A 21,288-nucleotide genomic window follows, 5' to 3' on the forward strand; every position below is an offset into this window, starting at 1 on the left:
CCATAGACATAATTTTTGTCAAACTCCATTTTATGCATGAGAAAACAGGCTGTAGAGGCAAAGTGAGGTATCATACAGGTAGTAGCAGAAAACCCTCACTATCTGTGTAAATTGGGAAGATTCCTTAAACTCTCTGAGCCTCAGTTTTCCAATCTACAAAAGAGTGATTATACAATGTTTACAAGGCTATTGTGAAGCTCCTATAAATTGTATCAGTTATTCTTATCAAAATATGTTGTTTTTCTGATTTTTTGCCTGTTAAAGATGCCCTTGAAAACAATGAACAAAAAATTATGAAAATTTATCTTCATTCCCATTCACTTTTTACTTATAAAATAATATTTACTATGAAAATATTATTAGAGAATTAGATTTTTACTTTATAGCACAAAGGTCAGGCATTAAGCATATTTTACATACTCAGAAAATATTATTGCCTCAAAAGTGGTTGATTTGATTAAGGGAGTTCTAAAAAGTAACAAAAAAGTAGCTAGATTGTGACTAGAATGCTGGGTTTGGGGTCAAGAAGATATCATCCTGAGTTCAAACCTGGCTTCAAATACTTATTAGTTGAGAGACTCTGGGCAAGTCATTTAATCCTGTGATCCTTAGTTTCCTCATCTGAAAAATGAGCTGGAGAAGGAAATGGCAAAACACTCCAGCATCTTTGCCAAGAAAACCCCATATAGAGTCAGGAAGAGTAAAACATGTCTGAAAAATGACTAAAAAAAGAGTCACAGGATCAGACCAAAGAGTTCATTTACAGATCCTGAGACAGAGAAGTATATTAGACATAAAATGCAGATTAGTTGTATAAAGAGGCTCAGTAATTGAGATAGTGTTGGAGAAGAGAGAACTCAGGTTTTTTTTCAGGGTCCATTAGCTATTTATATAGTTATTTTCATTGATACAAATAATCATTTGTACTTTTCTTGGTTCAGAGTGTTGCTGGAAGAGCTGAGTTAATCATAGATGATCAATATACAATGTTGCTGATACCTGGTTCTGCCGATTTCACTTTGTACCACTTTGTATAGATCTATCCAGGTTTTCTGGTGCTAAACCAGAGTCCTAGTGGTGGTAACTGTCATATGCTGATGCCCAGTGGGGTGTTTCTACATTTCCCTGTTGCTACACTGAAGCAGGTGCTGACCTGGTCCCATGCCTGCTCCAGAACTACACTGAAGCACATGAGAGTTCCTGGAGCTGGAGTTCTTGCCTCCCCCAGCTATGTCAAGGCATGTGGGGGGATCCTGACATTAATGTTTGCTTGCTCTACTACACTGCGTCTCAGAATCTCCTGCTAGTCTGCAGAGGTAAGGTTTGCTGCCCACTCCCTGGGAAGCTTCCTGTACTGCACTACATCCTATTACATCCAAGTAAGAAAAACTCTTGCCAATTCCTCAAGTTTCCTGGGCTAATAAATTGTTTCACCCCATCTTCTTGCTAGTTCCACTGCTCTAGGACCTGCCCTGTGGCATTATTTTTTGCTAACATAGAAGAGTTACTGAAATTCACTACTCCTACTTGGCTCCCAGAAGTCCAGAACTCAAATTTAAATTCAAATAGATATACAACAATGTGTTAGGAGACTTTGCAGATAGAGAGTTGGGCCTGGAATCAGGAATATATGAGTTCAAATCTGGCTTGAGACTTTTACTGGCTGTGAATCCTGTCACTGAAGGAAATGGTAAACTACTCTACTATCTTTGCCAAGGAAAACCCAAATTGGGTCATGAAGAGTCAGACATGACTGAAAAAACAACAGCTTGTATACAATAATTTAATAAGCTGGAGATCCTCAAAGCTGTCACTGAGATTTGTTAGGATATGTATCTCATGACTGGAATCCAATAATGAAAGAACATAGCTCATTCAAAAACAAAGACTAGGGGAAAAGAAGATAGCATTATACATCAAGAATCTGAGGGGAAGTCCTAGCAAGAGAATTTGGCTGAAATTTAAAGGATGAAAAATAGAGGTATAATGATGAAATTATACTCATGTTTGCCAGACTGGTTAAAGCCACAGTATGATTTCCTGCTGCAGATCAAAAAGACAGCACAGAAAGCAGAGAACAGTGTTGACTGGAGACTCAAGTGAACCAGCAGAGGCCTCTCTTTGTTAAAAGCAGAGCAGTTGATAAATTATTGATTTGTCTTACTAATAATTTCATCATTCAAAAGGTTTACAAAAAAGAAGTGGCAAGGGACAGAGACACAGCTAATAGTTCTGCTGCCCAGACCAAACACCATAAAACAGATTCTAGAGGACTGCCAGATAAAGAACTTTTTTAAGGAAAAATTGAGTTAATTGGTAATGATGGAGGAGAGGAGTAAAGGGCTAGAGGGAAACTAACAGAAAGACCTTTGGATAAGAGAATACTAACTTAGAATAAGAAGGTATAGACTGAACTACTTTATGGAGTCTGAACTACTGGATGGAATACAAGTTTGCTTTTGGCAAGTTTGCTGGGAGGAGGGAAAATAGTAGGGTCAGACTAGAATGTAAGGTCCCTGCTTGGGAGCAGAGATAATAGAAAAGTGTCCCTTTTAGCTAAATTATTCATTAAGGAGATCACAAACTCAGTTTTTGCCTATGGAATAAGGATTAATATTAATTATGGTCTTTAACTAGTAGCACCAGGAGTTGCCCCACCTGAGTTTTGTATTAGACAAGGGATATTGGCTTTTTGGGCATGATTCTTACAAAATAAAGAAGAATCAGAATTAGGAGGTGGGAGATTGGGAAGAAACTAAACTGTTCAACATTTTTACATGTTCATTAAGATATATTTTGAATACAACTAAGAGACAACAGGTATTGATAAAATAAGGATGGAAGAATCAGCCTGATGATTGTATCTAATAAGAATAAGAACAGGGTAGTTGGGTAAAGAGAATTATGTGATTCAATAGGGAAATAATCAACCAATCCATATTTTAAAAGTTAATAATAATGATGTGGCTATGGGCAAATTATATGGTTGTAAGCCCCAAATGATGTGATTTAGGAGGGCATTTTCTGGTAGGTACCAAATTTTGGGGTTTGGTAATGTACAGAATTCACAGTGGCCATTCTCTTTGGCAAAAGGTAGGTTTATTTGCAAGAAGAGGTTACAGAAAAATTCAAGAGATATAATAGATATCAGAAGCGGTAAGTATAAAATAGAGTTGGGAGAGCACATAACAAGAAAAGGGGTTTTAATAATTAATTATGGAAAAGACAAGTTCCTTAGTGGAAATCACAATTAGCCAGGAGAAAGTGAATACCCCATGAGGTTAGAATATGCCCTTAATTGACAGCACCCTTAAAAATTAAATAGCTATAAGGAGAAAGATAGCATGGGGCACATTGGGGAATGAGAGGAGAGATACCATGTGGCATGGGAGAGAGGTGAAGGGAAAGATACTACAAGGCAGAGTCCTGTTGTGGACTATAAATCCAAGGATTCATTAAAGACAGCATGAGCCATGGACAGGTTTATAAGGATAATTTAGCCTCAGGGACATGATTCAGATTTTTGACTGGATGACTTCTACAGAAGGTGGGATCCAGAGACTAAACTGATCTCTATCAGAGCCCTTCCCTGAACGCTCCAGGGAATATTCCATCAATATTTCACTCCATCTCTGCCAAACATATCCAGCACCTCATCAATAATAATGTAAAAGATTATATAGATAATAGCGCAATGTGCCAGACATTGTGCTAAAAACAAACCTGGGAGGTAGGTGCTGTTATTATCCTCTTTTTATAGATGAAACTAAAGCAAACAAAGCTTAAGTTGCTGGAGCAAGAGTCACATAGCTACTATCTGAGGCCAACTTTGAACTATTCTTTCTGATTCTGCTACCTACTTGTACAGAAATGGAAACATATAACTGAAAATGGTTAAAAAGAGTGGTGAAGTCCTATAAAATTAGATCAATATTCAAAAATGTGAGGCGTTCTAGTCATTTTGGATACAAAGGGAAGATGAAGGAATAGATACTCCTTAACTGCTTGGAGAGGAGAAATTATGTTATTTTCTTGCTTTTGTCTCTGTCAAGAAACATGAATGCCAAGGGGGGAAAGTAGTGTTACATTGAAAAAATATAACAAAAATAGTCAATATGAAATTGAAATATAAAACAAATGATTCCCACATTGGCCTCAACAAGTTTGAGTTATTTGGTGAAAGCATCATGTATTTATTTATATTATAGAAACACTTTGGTGGGCTCCCTTCTTTTCCTACATTCGAAAATTTATTTACAACTAACCTCTTTCTTCTTCAAATGTTATAGAATTCACTTGCAAATATATTTTGTCTTAAGTTGGTCTTTTTCCTCTTGGGGAATTCACTTGTGGTTGGTTCAACCCAATCCTCTAAAACTCATCTTTAGATTTTAATGCCTTGGAATGAGTTTAAATAGCAACTGTTTTTTTTTCTCTTCCAAAAACTCTGTGGATCTTCCCATCCCAATCACATATCACATATTTTTATGATGGTAAATCTGACCCTATTTTGTCAATTCCTACCCAGTCTTTAATCACAGAATGGGCATAATCTCTGACAAAGTGAGACCTAGGAAAGACTTTAATTTAGAAAAGCCAAGGTCACCCATTTCATTTTGGCATCATCAGTCTTTCTTTTAAGGGGCTTTTCATTGACAAATACCAAGTAGACCTAACAAATGACATCTTTCTGGTACCTCCAGAACCTTAGGAAAGGACCAGTTCATTATACTTTTGTAGAATGGCTGCATCGCTTTGGATTACTCTGTTTGGAATAGGGAAAAAATCACTACCTTTAAATGAAGCAGAGAAAAGGAAATGCTTCTTTTGCCACTTATCCTTGATAATTGCACATGAATATCCAGGGCTGCTATGATGCTTTTTATCACTTTAGATATGTCAGAGGAAAAAACTTAAGGCTCCAAATGATTGGGTCCAAATAATAAAAACATTTTCAAATCACCATCCATCTGAAGTAAATGCATTTGACTATTATTATTCCTGCCTAAAGTGTCTTTTTTTCTTCTATTTTTTAAAAAATTTTTACCCACAATACACTTAACACTTCTTAGCTGTGTGACCCTGGGTAAGTCACTTAACTCCAGCCTCATTAAAAAAAAAAAAAAAATTACCCATAATTACATGCCAAGACAATGTTTAGCATATGTCATTGTCTCAGCCTTCTTGTTCCAGGGGCTAAGAATCTCTGACTATTTATGTGATGCTGCATTGATATTGCTTTGAAGCCCATAGAGGATCTCCATGTCTGAGATCATGCTGAGTTATGATATCTGGCTGGTGCTGCTAGAAACTGGCAATCCTAGAGGCTGTACGGTTCTGGCTCTCTAAGGAGATATTGAAGCACCTGATTCGAGGTCATTTGAACTTACCTATTGGTCTAGGGCTACCCTGCAGCATATGATAGTGGCCCGTGTTGGTGACTGCAATTTTGCTTGGGCATCCTTAGGGTTGGTGTCTACCTGTTTGCCCAGGATTTATGCTGAAGCATGTAGAGCTCTGGCTACTAGGTATTGTTTGTTCATCTGGGGCCATGCTGAAGCACATGAAGCTTCTCAGAGTCTGTTTGTTCCCTTGGCTATGTTTCAGTAAGTGGACAGTTCTAATGTTGGCTTTTGCCTACTCTACCAACCTGGGAATCAGGATCTACTTCTGGTTTATTGAGGTGAGGTTTGCTACTGGCTTGCCAGAATTTTCCTATCCTGAACTGTACTCCCTTTTTATAAAAGTTAGAAAGACTTTTCCTATTAATCTTCCAAGTTTCAAAGATTCTTTCACCCCATATTTTTGCTGACTCTACTACTGTCACAGGATTTCTTCTGGGGCTCAATTTTATGGTTGTTTAAAGGTGAATATTGAAGAGTTATGGTGATTTACTGCTTACTTTGCTATTTTGGCTCTGGAAATCCCATTACCAGTCATGTAGACTTTTGTCTTGCCACTAGATATTGATTTTAACTCTGAAGCAGAGAGTGAGGTTAATGACTGTCACTTCTGCCTCAAATTAAATCCAATTCATATTTAAGGCAAGACCTTTCTCTAGTGATGTCATCATTGGTCTTTAAGAATGAAGACGGAACAACAATATGATTGGTTCAATCGTTTTTTGTTAATATTAGGTTGTGTAAATTATCTTTTTTATTGGGTTAGACAGTGTATTTTACATTTTTATAATTCTTCATTTAAGTTGTCATTTTTATTGAAATATAGCTTAGCAAAGTACATTCTAATAGCTTTCTTCATTTTTTAGAAATTGCTTGATTTTGAAATAATTAATTTGGAATTCCTCTCTTTTGAAAAATTAAAATATCCAAGGATTTGTCTGTTTTATTTTTAAATAGCTCCTCAGTTTTAAAATTATTTCTAAATCTTTAATTTTATCTTTTTTGATTTTCAGAATTTCTATTGTAACATTTGTTTTTATTATTTAGTTACATGCCTAATTTATTCATTTTTTCTTTCTTTTGCTGATGAAAGTGTTATAGCTGCATCTCCAAAATTTTGGTATGCTATTTTGTAGTCACATTTAAGGAAAAATATCTATCACTTTTCTGATTTATTCTTGGGTACACTAATTATTTGCATTCTTAGTGTCAAATTAACTATTAATCATTTCTTCAGTGAGCTTTTATTAAATATAATTTAGTCAGTCAACAACATGTTAAATACTTGTTTTTTTTTCTGCCTCTATGTTTAAAGTTTTATGCCACAACATGTGGCCAATTTTTGTAAATGTGAATGCACAACCAGGATTCATGTTCCTTTCAGTTCCCATTTAGTGGTCACCAGTAGTTTATCACATCAAACATTTCTATCACTCTGTTTAGGTCTTTAACTTCTATCCCTTTTTTTAAAAAGAAAGTTCATTTACTCTCTCTGGGGGAAAAAAGACATATTGAAATCCACTATTATAATTTTATTGTTATTTCTTATTTAGCATTTATTTTAATTCTTTTGATGCCATTCAGCTAAAGGCAGTAGGGGACATAATTTATAGAGGCCATGATTAAGTCAGGGAGACAAAAATTCAAATCTAATCTATTAGCTATGTGACCCTCAGCAAATTACTCAATTTATGTTTTTCAGTCTGTAAATTGGGAATAATAATAGCATCCTTGTGAGAATCAAGTAAGACAATAATTGCAAAGCATTCACCACAGTGTCTGGCACAGATAATACTATTGTTGTTATAGTTGTTGTGATGGTGATGAGAAAGCCACGAGGTAATTCTAGGTTTATATGTTAAGTATTTAAATTAACTGTTCATGGAACTTTATAGTAAAATATAGTTTCTATTTTTCTCTTTAAATAATTTTTTTTGTTACTATCACTTTGTTGGAAATGATTGATGCACCTGCTTTTTTTTAAAGATTCAAATGAAGTCTAATAGATTTTCCTCCACTCATTTAAATTCACTTGAATCTTTATTTTTCAAATGTTTATTGTAAACAATATGCTTTATTCTACATTCAAATAAATTGTGTTACAATCTCCAAATTGTAGGTGAGTTTATTCCATTTAGAGATATAATTGATAGTTGTTTCCCTATTTTTCATTATCATTTAGTTTTCTCTTTTTCCTGTCCCTTCTTTACAAAAAGAATCACAGAAGTACAATGTTGTGTACTTGATACAATTATTTTCTGCCTCCTTTTTTCTCTTCTATTCGAAGAGGGATAGTCCTCATTCAGGTCCTAATCAAAGTTCATTTTTCTTTTCTTTTTTTTTTTTTCCTGCCCTTCTAAATGGTCCTCTCTTTAAGCTTTTGGTTTGTTTGATTATTATTGTTTCTTGTGTTCTATAATCTTTCAACCAGTTCAGGTGAAAGTGAGCTTCAAAGGATGACCACTTCTCCTGTTATCCACTCTTCTTATATTTCTTTCATTTGCATAGACTTTTATTTGTATAATTATTATAATATAAGAAAATGACCCTTAGGAAATTAACACTGGGAAGTAATGCTAGTGTCATTCCTCATTAGTGTCATCCCTAGTAATAAGAATGTTAAAAAAAAAAAAAAAACAAATAAAAAAGTCATCCTCTTAAAAAATTTAATTACTACCTAGAATTTTTTTTATTTTTTATTTTTTTTTATATTTCACTTGACTCATACTTATGTTTCAAAGTTCCTACTTAGCTCTGGTCTTTTCAAAAGGAATGCTTAAAAGTAAATATTCTATTTCATTAAAAATTCATTTCTTCCCTCTTGAGTTATACTTAGTTTTACTGATTCACTTGTTATTAGGTTATAGCCTATACTTTTTGCCTTTTGTAATATTATATTCCAAGATTTCTTTTTTATGTATTAGTTGCTAATTTTTGTTAATTGCTTCTTGATTGTATGAACATTTTCTAACTTCAGTAATTTTTTCTTTCACCTGTCACTCTGTATTCTAATTATAACATTTTATTTTGGGGGTCCTTTTAGGGCTGATCAGTGTGTTCTATGTTCCATGTTGATATTATTATAATATCTGAAGGTTTTTTAAAATAACTTATTGAAATATGATTTTTAGGGTTCCTTTTATTTTGGTTATGGTCTTTAAGTAATCAAATGATTCTTAAATTATGACTCTTTGATTTGTTTTTTAAATCAACTATTTTTGATATGAGATACCTTATTTTTTTCTATTTTTCTATATTTTTATTTGTTATTAATATTTTTGGTTGTCTCATAGAATCATTAATTTTTGTTTGCTCTATTTTAATTTTGAAGGAGTTTGTTCCTTAGATAAAGTTTTGTACTTTTGTTAAGTTATTAATTCTTTTCTTGAGTTTTTCTTCTAAAGCTCATATTTCTATCCAATTCCTTATCACTTTCATTTAATTTATATTATCATTTTAAACCCTCACATTAAAATCTTGTTTTATTTTTTTCTAGGAATTATTATTAATCTTATTACTAAAATAGTGCTTTTTATTTGATGTTTTGTTTTTAGTTGTTTTGGAGTTATTCTTTTCTTCTGAGTTTCTGGATCTTAGGCTTGGAATCAAATTAGCACTTTTTAAATTTATTCCTTCAGCCTCATTTTACTGATTTGTATGTTTTGTTAGGTTCAGCTCCTATACATTTCCTTTAGGACCAATATGGTTCTGTATGATTCTGGTTTATCTTATCTGGATTTTTATGTTTTCTACACATTGATTATTATGTTCTGCAAGCATCACAATGACAGATCTCAGGATAGCAGTCTACAAACTTTCCATTAACTCCCATACATCTAATGAAGGCATGGTCTAATTGTTCCTTTCATGGGCTTTCTAGGCTCTAGTCCCATTTTAGTTTAGGCAACACAACTGCAGATATGTCCTTAGAGATCCTTAGGTGTTCTTAGGTAAAGTAGACAGCTGATGGCTCAATTTATAGTAAGGCTCTGTAATTTAGGATTGACAGCCCTGCTTTCTTTTATTCCCAAGTAGTTTAGTTTAGAGTTCTGTCACTGGACGTTTTCAAGTGTGGTTTGATTGAAGGTTAGATAAAGTGGTCTCTGTAGTACCCCTTAAGTCTATGTTTATGTCTGACACATTTCTTAGTATATAATTCTGAAACTACCAAGGCACTCTTAAGGATAATTTATATGTAATCAGGCAAGAAAACTTTCAGTGGCTATGGATTTAATGGTTCACTCATTTCCAAGCTTCTCTGTTAAAGTGACAAATTACTGGTCATATTAATGACTTCCATTGGTCAGCCAATGTTTTAAGTGATTTTTTTGATAATGTAAGGATAAAACATATATTTTAAAATGCAGCAATTTTGATGATGTTAATAATAGTACATTTAGTATATTTTAATATAAAAGTTGATAATATTTTTATCCCCTTCTTTGAAGGATTTGTGATAGAGGTGATAAGATAAAAAGTATAAATTTTTGAGAATAGAAATTAAAACTCCTGACTAGGAATATGGACTGTTCATGACTCTAAATTGATGCATTTGAAGGAATCACAGTCACCTGTGAGAGAAAAGCAGCACTCTTGTTATTCTCTTGTACATTTACAATAGTTTGATTTGTATGTATTATATTTATTTGGATAAATATTTTACCTACTATGTTGTAAACCTTCACAATTCCTAATTCATTCTTACCTATCTCTCCAGTACTCTCTAAATTTTTAAGAAAAATATTTTGGTTCAGTCCATTGAGATGTTAAGTGAAATAGTGGGAAAAGAATCAGCCTTGCATTTACAATGACCTGGGATCAGTATGTATTTCTGTGATTAATCTTCTAATGATCATGAAAAAAGTAAACATTAGGTATTTACTTTTAATTCTACCACTGCTTTCTTGATCAACTCATTTTGTTAATAAGGACAGAAATCCCCCCCAAAAATTCAGCATCTATTCTTCTTTCAAATACTTTGAGAATCAAACCATCACTAACTCTCATGAAATTGTGACACCTCCTAAAGAGATTTCCTCTGCGTATTAGACTAGCTATTCTTTCTACTTTTTATTTACTTTAATACAATTTCTACTTTCTCATGTAATAGATCAGGGACCATTATAGCATCTAAATATGTTGGCTCCATTGTCTTTGATATAGAAAATAGTTAGTTATATTTGACATTCTTAGGCTAATATGGCTTTATTAAATCATTTGCCAAGTTTTTAGCCAGCTTGAAATTTTTCTTTGTGTTTTTTCCTCCTCCTCTACTACTTCTCATTGTCTTATGAAATGATATTGCAGAATATTCTCTCATGCTACACTGGTAGATTTTTGCTTTAATTCTGAACATAATCAGCTCTAAATAAAGTGAATATTTTCAGATGTTACATATAAAGTTTTATAGAGAAATTTATATTCTAAACCTGTGTTATTCTTGACAGCCTTCTCTTTCACAATGTTTACTGGCTAATATAATGTCCATTTTCTTTTAGTTTCTTTTTTTTTAGGAATGAATTTATATTCCTTAGGAATTATTAATATTCTGTATAAATATCTAATATTTTATCCACTTTCCATTTTCTATGATCATCTTCAGCTTATTTTTTAGCTTAATTATACACTATAGTTTCTTTATATTTGGTATCGATTTTGAACCTTGCTCCATCAAAATAAATGGTCTGGAAGTACATAGCTAATTAAAAATGAGGCTTACACATCAGTAACCATGTGTTTCCTGTCTAGTTTATAATAGATATATAATAATTGATTTATAGTAACAACAATGCTACTATTGAATAGCACCTGGAAGGAAGAGGGGGTAGAAAAGGCAGAAAGGGGAATTTATTAGACTCGCCTACCTCTCAGAATGAGGTCTCCAGAGAAGGCTATCCTGGATCTAAAGTACCCTGTAAATCTAGATCCACTTAAAACCATAGTTTCAATGTCTCCTTTCATGTCTTACATTTACAGGTGAGCAAGAAAGCATAATTTTTCTTTCAAATCTAAATTTTTTAACTGGATCATATAATAATAATAAAAAAAAAGTAGCTATAAAGTCCTTCCACCTAAAACCCTAAGTCACTCTTTTCAACAACTATATACATCAATGATAGGGAGAATAGAGACACAGAGGTTATTTGTGGACAAGCACATACATAAATAACCTATGTTGACAGGATCTACACATGGAGGTGAACTCACATCTCTGCTATTTTAAGTCTGCTATTGTACTAATCCCATAGGAACTACTTGCCTTTTGTTTCAGCCAGTTCCTTCATTTTCTCTGGATAAAGTCACCAGCTGGAAGAAGTTCTGCCAAGTGACAGCTTTAATATTTTATCAATATATATTAAAATCTCTCTTGGAAAACACAAACACAAACATACACACACACACACACACACACACACACACACACACACACACAGCATGTGCTCATGGCTTCCTCTCCTTACAAACAACTTTCTTATTTCTTTCAGAAGTTTGATAGGAAGAGGCTTTTTGTAGAGTTCAGAATTCTCCAACCAAGGGAATTCTTAAGTCTCTCTTTCACTTCCAACTAAAAGGCAAGCTAATTGCACTGAAGAAAGAAGCAGGGAGTATCATTATGATTATATGGGTGGTTTAATAACCATAGAAGCTGTCTGGGAGCAGCTGACAGACAATTCATTGGTTCTCCAATCCCACTATGCTATCTGAGGTGGCATCCTGATAATTTAGTGGATCTTCATAAAGACTCCCCAAAAGTCCCATGTTAATTATAGAAATTAAAGAAAGGGAAGAGGAGCAGGCAAGCATCATTACATATGTCTCTGTGGATCTATATTATGCTTGGTAAGTATTTTTAATTTTGGACCTGGGTTCCAGGGCTCAGTGACATGTCAACATTGTTGGATGCATGCTTAAATATTCAAATTTATAGGGTAGACATAATGAAGGTTAAGTTCTAGTCATGGGCTCCTTATTATATCTTGCTATAACTTGCAACTTCTTGTGGCTTTCAACTCAATAGGGTTTCTATAATGCTATGTGCTGATCAGTTTGAGTAAGTTCCTGGATACACACAAGGTGATTTGCTAGATAGAAAATCCTCATAATAGCTTTCAACCCTCCTTCCCTTGGAATGGCTTTCATCCCTACGGGACAGCTTTCACCAATTGGGACTGCACACTTTTTCTTTTCTTTTCCTTTTCCCCTAGAAACCAAGTCCTTTAAAACACAAAACAAGGTCACTCCTAGCTAGCTAATGCTATTTTCTATTTTTTTGACCACATTTCCTGGATACTATGTCTCACTTTTACATCAGAAACATCAATCCAGTTTTTAGCAATTGAACCTCATTCCTTATTACTTAATCATTGATGACTATTCTTTGCCTACTCAAAATCCTTGCTAGAAGCTACACTCCTATTTTTTTAAGTTCTTCAAGGACCCATTCCTCATTTTTTCAAACACACATACATTTACATACACACACACACACACACACACATTTATATATATATATATATATATATATATATATATATATATATATATATAAGCTCAAGGAGCAAAGTTATGATGAAGCAGTCAGTCATTCAACAAGCATTTAAGTGCTTATTTTTTGTCAAGTACTGGGAATGGAAATACAAGTAGAAAGACTCTGCCTTCAAAGAAATTTAATGGAAGAAGATAATGCTTAAAAGGAAGCTGGAAAGAGCGGATAAGGGTTCAAGATGATGGAAAAATTCAAGCATATAATCATTTGAGAATACAGCCTAGCGAATAATGAAGACATAGATTTGTAGGTTGGAGAAGGTTCCTGGGACTTTATAGACAAAGTAGGGGTAGAGTCAAAAGTATAGTCTGATATTTAATTTTAAGATAAATATGTATAAAAATCTACCTACATACATACATAATACATAATTACACATACACGCATGTTGGATGATAAATATCTTATATATTGCATATATATTCTTTACTGGCTAATATAGTGTACATTTTCTTTTAGTCTCTGTTTTTAGAAATGAATACACATATTTATATTATATACATTCTATATATGCATATACATACATTCACGCCCATGTACACATATACACAGAGAGGAAAAAAGAGAGATAAAGAGAGAGACAGAGAAAGAACAAGAGAAAAAAAAAGAAAGAGAAAGATTGAAGTTTATGAGACTGAGATCATCTATAACAGAGTAATCCACAGTGGCCAAGGATGAGAACAAGAAGTTTTCAAAAGAGGAAATTCAAGTTATCAAGAAACATATGAAAAATGTTCTAAATAATTAATAATTAGGTAAATCCAAATGAAAAAAACTGTGATGTTCCACATCAAACATTTAGAAAAGACGCCAAAAGAAAATGATAGATTTTAGAAGGGATGTGGGAAAACAGGTACACTAATTCTGATGGAACTTTGAAGTGATCCAACCATTCTAGAAAACAATTTGAAAGTATAGTAAGATAGTTGAAGAGCTGTATATACCTTTTGACCCAGCCATACCATAGGAAAATTATCTATATGAACAAAAAGGCATGGTTGACATTGGATGTTGTTAGGATTACTAGGTGAGAATTCAGGTTGTCTTGACAATTACAAGGTGAGAACTCAAGTTGACTTGACAGTTCTCTGGCTCAGACCTTTGGTTTGGACCTTTTAAGGGAGTTTACACCTTAGGAATTCTAGGAGGAGCAAGCTCCTTGGTTGAAGTGGTTCTTCCCAGAAGCCCTTGTATGGTCCCACACCCATACTCTGGGAGGATAAAAGAGGCAACATTGACCCTGGAAAGCAGTCTGGACTGGGGAAGGACAAGAGCTGGAGGAGATTCAGAGCCAGGATTCAGGAAGAAGAAGAGGCTGGCTGGAGTCTCCAGAAACCTCCCAAGAAACCTGTCCATAGAGGAAAAGATTATACAGAAAAGAAACCTCCTCCCAGAGAAGGATTACAACTGAGAGACGATCAGAACATTACAGGATGTGATAAAAAAATGGGGTTTCATGGTGAGAAATCAAAGAATATACACCCAAATTTTGGGAACTCAATACATAGCATATACAGTAATATTTGGAAATGGAAAATATTTGCAAAGATAAATAGAAAATATTTGTGAAGATAAACTAAAATACATAGGACTTAGTAAGAACATTGGAAAATGTAGTGACTGCTTTAGTACCCTGGATATCTTAGAATCAGCTGGAGTCAGGATAAGCAAAAGTCTTAATTCTTTTGGGGTCCCCTTTAGGGGATTAGATATAGGAATCTCCACATCTCCTTTCTCTCTCTCTCCACCGCCAAAGAATGATTCCTCTTGTCCTACTCCACCCTCTGATCTCTCCCACCCTTCTCTGTCTACACTCACAGATAGAGTCGGCACAGAAAAATTGAGCAGGGTTTTCCTCCAAGTATATGTTAATAGAGTATTGTCCAATTGGTAATTAGCCTCAAGTGCTTGGTTATCTCTATTAAGTGCATCTGCTCATTCTATCCCTTCATGGGAAATTTTTTTTCAAAGGTTTTTGGTTATTGTTTTTTAGCTGATTAGTCATATGTTACTCTTTGTGACCTTATCTGAAGTTTTCTTGGCAAAGATTCTATAATAGTTTGTCATTTTCTTTTCCAGCTCATTTTACAAATGTCTAAACTAAAGCAAACAGGGTTAAGTGACTTTCCCAGGGTCACACAGCTGGCAAGTATCTGAAGTCAGATTTTTAACTCAACCCTTCTTATTCCAAGGCTGATACATTATCTACTGTGCCAATCTGTTGCCCTAAAGTAATAGTGGTGTTGAAAAGAAAAATAACTGGTAGAACTTTAAAATAAATAGAAATAGAAGAAAATTGATAAAAAATGAAAGAAAGACAATAACTTTTATAAAATGCATGAGTTTTATTTAAATTAAAACAACTAACATTAAAAAAAGAATGTTCAGAAAACAATAACAATTATATCAAAAGAATATTTGCACTAAAAAATGTGAATGCCATACTATGGGATATAATGCAAGATAATTGCTCATATTTTGAGAGAAGATAGCAAAGTACTAATAATTAATCAAATCCACAGAACAACAGTAAAAAATAATCTTTTGCCAGAAGTCCTAAGCTATATCTTAAAGCAACATTGGGGTTGCACATTCATGTCTTACTAACCACAGAAAACAATCCAGTACTTTCAAAACAGGAGTTTTCCTCCCAAAGCAGTGTATAATTTATTCCCCACTTTGAACATTTAAATAAATTAATAATTCATAAACTACTTTTGGAGGGGTATTTTTCATTACTGTATCTGAATTTCTATATATCTTACATCTACTTAAAAATTTCAGCTGTATGAAACAACCCCTCTATCCCAAAGAACTACAGATTCTTGTTTTTGTTTTTGATTTTTTTGAATCCCTCATTAATCTTAGTTCAATAAGGATTTGGAAGCCTAGTAAAAACACAATTGGAAAAATGTAATGATGTGAGATAGTAGTTAAACTTTCCAATTTTAATACCCAATGAAATTTCTCAAGCAGCCAAAAGCAAGTCATTTAGCTATCAAGGAATATCAGTTAGAATAATGGCTTCAAGAAATTAGTGGAAAGACTGAAATAATTTATTCCAAATCTTACACTAAAACTTCTTCCTCAAAATCATATTTGCAAAATAGTATCTAAAATCAATGGAAAAAAAATGGATCTCCAAGACAAATATTTGAGGCATTTTGTAGGTGCCCTTTCTCTCCTACATACAAATGAAGTCAAAAGAAGTCCATTTAGCCCTCAAACACCCCCAAACAAACAAGATGCTGGAAAGGTATATGCAGATATCTACATGTATCAAGAAATTAAGTAATTTATTACATTTGTCAGGTTTTTTTTCTTAAAACAGCATTGGGAATAAATTCTAAGAGAAATAAAAAGCATTATTTTCAGATAAGAGGATCTAAAGTGATAAAAATGAGATTAAAAAATTAGAAAGGAAGAAGGAAGATCTTAAGTAACACTTTGTGGATGAAATCTCATGTTTCACTATAAGTAAAATAATATTTTTGAGGGCGAAATAGTACAATAATAGCTCATTCCAGGGAGGAAATGGAAGACAAGATTTAGGAATTGAAGATGCAATCCCTGACAACTCAGGTACATGGAATATGTAACAATTTCTTCCTCCTCTCCATCTCCATCTTTATCACAACAAAAACAGATTGAAATGGAGTTGTGAGAGGATAGACTCAAAACAATTTAGGAGAAAGCTGGGGAAATGAAAATATGCTATTTAAGAATATCACCATATTTGGAGTTGAGAGTTGTATATTTCTGCTCTAACTAAAAAAGGATCTCATAATGGGTAGTATCTAGAGGTAATGGGCATGAAAGAAGATTTTAATACTTCTCTCTTGTAGTTGGAGAAATTTAAAACACTGAAACAAACAGAAAATCACAGAAATGTAGATTTTAACAAAACATTGAAAAATTAATAATGAAAGAAATTGTCTTTTTCATGGTAACATTAATCCTGACCATATTTTTCAAGATGCTTTTCATTATCTTTACCTGTGCCCACTATCTCATTGAAGCAGCTGGGTATTAATGGGTATCCTGGATTGTTCTTGATTTATATTATTATTATCTCAGTGATAGTTTTTGTTTTGTTTATGAATATCATGAGCACTATTATTTTATAATCAAATCCCTCCTTTAATGGATTTTATAGCTAGTGCTTCACGAAAAACTTTTCTGATAGCCTTTTTACTTCTTATAGAATGTTAGTCATGTTTTCATTTTGACACAACTTTCTTTTGTCATTTGGTTTTATTAATAAGAATACTGTTATATAAAAATGGTTAAATCATCTGAATAATATTTCAACATGGTGGTCATTGGGCAAAGAGCTAACATTTAGGACAGTAACAGCAAAGCTAGAGTTTAGACACAGCAATTAAGGACAATGCTGGTTTGGATTATAAATCACCATGTGAAACAGAAGGTATTAGAAAATTATGAACACAAAACAATGAAAAATAATTCAGAGGGAAATAAATTTATAGATAACTTAATAATATCATGTTTATATATATATATACACACATATTAAATAATGTATTAGCTAAATATCTTTTTTTGATCTATTGATATGTTTTGTTTTTTATATTACATTTACAGATTATTCCCATTTCATGAGCCATCTCTTATAACACATTAAAAGTTTAATAAAACTAATAATTCAATGATTTTATCTGACACTTAATGTAATAATTTATATCTTTATAACTCCCTATATCTTTTTAAAAAATAATAGAAATCTTTTCTTTTTCTCTTACTTACAACTTCATTGGGGAAAAAAAGGGGAAAACAAAACCTTTATTTTAACAAATATGAAGAGGCAAATTTGAAGACAAATTATTTCAATTCCTGTTCTCTCTCTCTCTCTCTTCTTCCTCTTTTTCTCTTCTCTCCATGTATATATGTATTTGTGTTTATATGTAAATGTTCATGTGTATGTGTTTATGACATGTGCATGCACACACATATAAAACCTAAATCTTATTCTGTATCATGACCTCTCTATAAAGGATAGTAAGTTTCATCATTCATTCAACAATATTATGAGTGGTTATTATCTTGATCATAAATTGTTCAGCTTTCAAAGTCTTGTTTTTAAAGCTTTTACTGTATAAATTGTTCTGGTTCTACTCATATCCTTTCTTAGTTTAAAAATGTCCTTAAAATTCTCATATTTATCATATAGATGGTAGACTATAAATGGTTTTTCTAGTTCTATTACTTCCCTCTGCATCAATTCATGTAAATCCTTCCATGGCTTTTTGAAATCATTTATTTTTTTTCATTTCTTACAAAGTGATAGTTCTCCATCATATTCATATGCCACATTTTAAATATTCCTCAATAGAAGGAGATCTCCTTAGTTTCCAGCTTTTTGCTACTTCCACCACACACACACACATAATATTACATAGAGCTTTTCTTCTTCAAGATATAGACTTGGACATAGTACAATATTACAAAAAATGAATTGATGATATGAGAATTGTTTCAGAATCAGCTGCCTGTATATATGGAGCACATTAACTATAAGCAAAAGTCAAAATGTCAACTTAGAAGTTAGAGTTATTTTTAATAGACTTTTTTGTAATAGAAACTACTACAACTTGATCCATTAAAAAAGAGGCATGAGGATTCAAAACATTTATCATTTCTTACAAAAATTAAACCATTGCAATCACCATAATGCAATGATCAAAGAGTCCAGAAATTTTTGGACAAATCAGCTGAAATATTTACTGTCAAGCATGGCATAATAAGGATTGATAGCTTATCCTCTTAAGTAAAGATTCATTGAAATTATTTTCTAGCACATTTCCAAAGAAGGAGGTTTCTTGATGCACCTTAGTTCAAACAAGCCCTGTACTACTTATGTTGAAGAAGTTTTTCTTTGAGTATAATTTAAATTTCTCTTAGAGCAGTTTAAGGTCATTCCTTCATTTTAATCTCGAGTGAAGATGAAAAAAAAATTGCTTGCTATATCCCATAATTCTTATAACTTAACAGTTTATGTTACTTTAGTATATTACTGAAATGTTTCCACAGTTATAATTTTTTTTCATCTAATACCACAGAAGGAACATTTATAGAAATCTCCTTTCATCCTAGAGCACTCATGCTGACCCCTTGATATTTGTATGCAGAGAAACTACAAAGATACAATTTCTAAATACAAAATAAATTATCTATAGTAATTGTCAACAGTGAACATTCTTCTAGAGTTCTCACAAAAAGTAACCCTGCTGGTGATTTTTAAAACCTAATTTCAAACTTTTATTACAGTTAGATTTCCTTTTAAATGAAAATGAACACAACTCTAGACATTTCATCACTACTAGATGTTTTTCAGGGTTAATTAGAATGCCCTCCAGTGGCCCTTTGGAAAGCCAAGGTAGCAAACAAACTGCATGCAACCTAAGAAGCAATGGTAAATTAATGGTACACTTTCTGCAAAGGGCTTATTTTTAAATGAAGCCAACTTCAACCAGGTATTTGCTACAAATCATACACCTATAAATGCTGTTAAATTGCAACCCATTTGGCAGATCCAGTCATTGTGCTTACATCCAAAAGAAAATAAGGCATAACATTAAAACATTTTCTTTTCAGGGTCAGGCTATAGTCACAGATTTTATTCTCTGCTATTATTTTTGCAGATTATTTTCAGCAGGGGGCTGTCAGACACTAACTCTCTCTGCTTGTTTTATTGACATGTACAAAATAGAATTTTAACCATAAAGTGCTGTCCCATCAAGAAAAACAATTAAAACATTTATCAATAAAATTTGTGTCCAAATATAGCAGATGAAGCAAAAAAGTAGCAAAATTCCCAGTGGTTTAATATTAACTAAAATAACAATCCATATTTTTGTACTGAACTATCTAAACCAATCATTCCAAAAGTGAGCAAGCCATTCTGAAATCAGGTTACATCAGTCAGTTATGGGAAAGATTGATCAAGTACTTAGAAAATACCATGAGGCTTCATTTAAATTCTGGATCAAGACCATTCTAAAATATTTATGAGCACATTATATATGATTAATAATTTAATGAACCTCAGTTTGTCAAAACTGTGTTATTATTGTTTTTTTAAATTCATTTCCAATAAACTTTAAAAAGAAGAACTTTATAAAGGAACAGTAATGATAGAGAAAATTTTTATGGACAACTTCAATGTCATGGGGAAACACTGACTTGAATAATGGAAAACCACAAATAATCTACCAATCTAAGCTGGGTTGAAGAAATCTCTTTGTTGTTTCTTTTCCATAATGAATAAGTCTCTGGCCACAAACCAAGTAGAAAGAGGGATGCTGGCCACTAATGACCACTGTCATGTATAATCAGTGTAGCAGTATCTTCTATTGTTTAGTGCTTCATAGGTCTCACACTATTGAAACATATATGTTAAATCCATAATACATGATACACATAAAATCTGAGGTAGCAAGAGCAAGTATTATTATCTACTTTTTTATAGGTCGAGAAGTTTAGATCAAGTGATTTGCCCAAACAAGTGATGTAATTGAGTGATGCACATAACTAGGAACAAGAAAGATTTTAGTTTAAATCCTGTTTCACACCCTTACTAATTGTAGGACTTTGGGTAAGTAATTTAATGTCTGTGCCTCAGTTTATCTATAAGTTGATTATGAAAATAATTTATACTTCTCAGTGTTGTTATGAGAATCAAATGAGATAGTATTTGCAAAATATTTGCAAATCTTAGAACACATTAAATGCTAGTTATTATGATTATTATAGTCCAGGAGATGAAAGTCTCTATGGTTTCTGTTGAGGCTCCAGCCATACCCAGCTAGCCTAAGGGAACTCTTCTGCTGAGCTATCCAGGAGATGTTTGTATTTCAGACAGGTTAATTCCTAGTCCAAGGTCTTTCTTCAGATCTTCTTGAGTTGTACCAGAAAGATCCTGTTCTGGTTCAAGTCTTCTTGATTTTTCATCAGTCTATGTTTGTCCTAATTTTTGTGGGGAAAATCTGGAAAGCTTGGAATTTAACAACTTAATCAGCTATCTTCCAAGAATTCTCTCCCAATTTAAGTTTTAAATGACTTTTTTTGTTCATTGGATCTTTTTTTCCATTTCACCAATTCTATTTTTTTTTTAGAGAATTGTTCTCTGTTTCCACTTCACCAATTCTGTTTTTCGAGGAATTGTTTTCTTTTTCCATTTTGCCAAATCTATTTTTTAAGGAGTAATTTTCTTCAGACAATTTCTGTTTCCTTTCCAGAGCTTTTATTTCCTTTCCCCATCTTTCTTTCAACTCTCTTTTAAGATCCTTTGAATTCTTCCGAGAGAGGCTTTTGAGTTGG

The sequence above is a fragment of the Sminthopsis crassicaudata genome, chromosome 3 (assembly GCF_048593235.1).
Source record: "Sminthopsis crassicaudata isolate SCR6 chromosome 3, ASM4859323v1, whole genome shotgun sequence".
In the NCBI taxonomy this organism is placed as follows: Eukaryota; Metazoa; Chordata; class Mammalia; order Dasyuromorphia; family Dasyuridae; genus Sminthopsis; species Sminthopsis crassicaudata.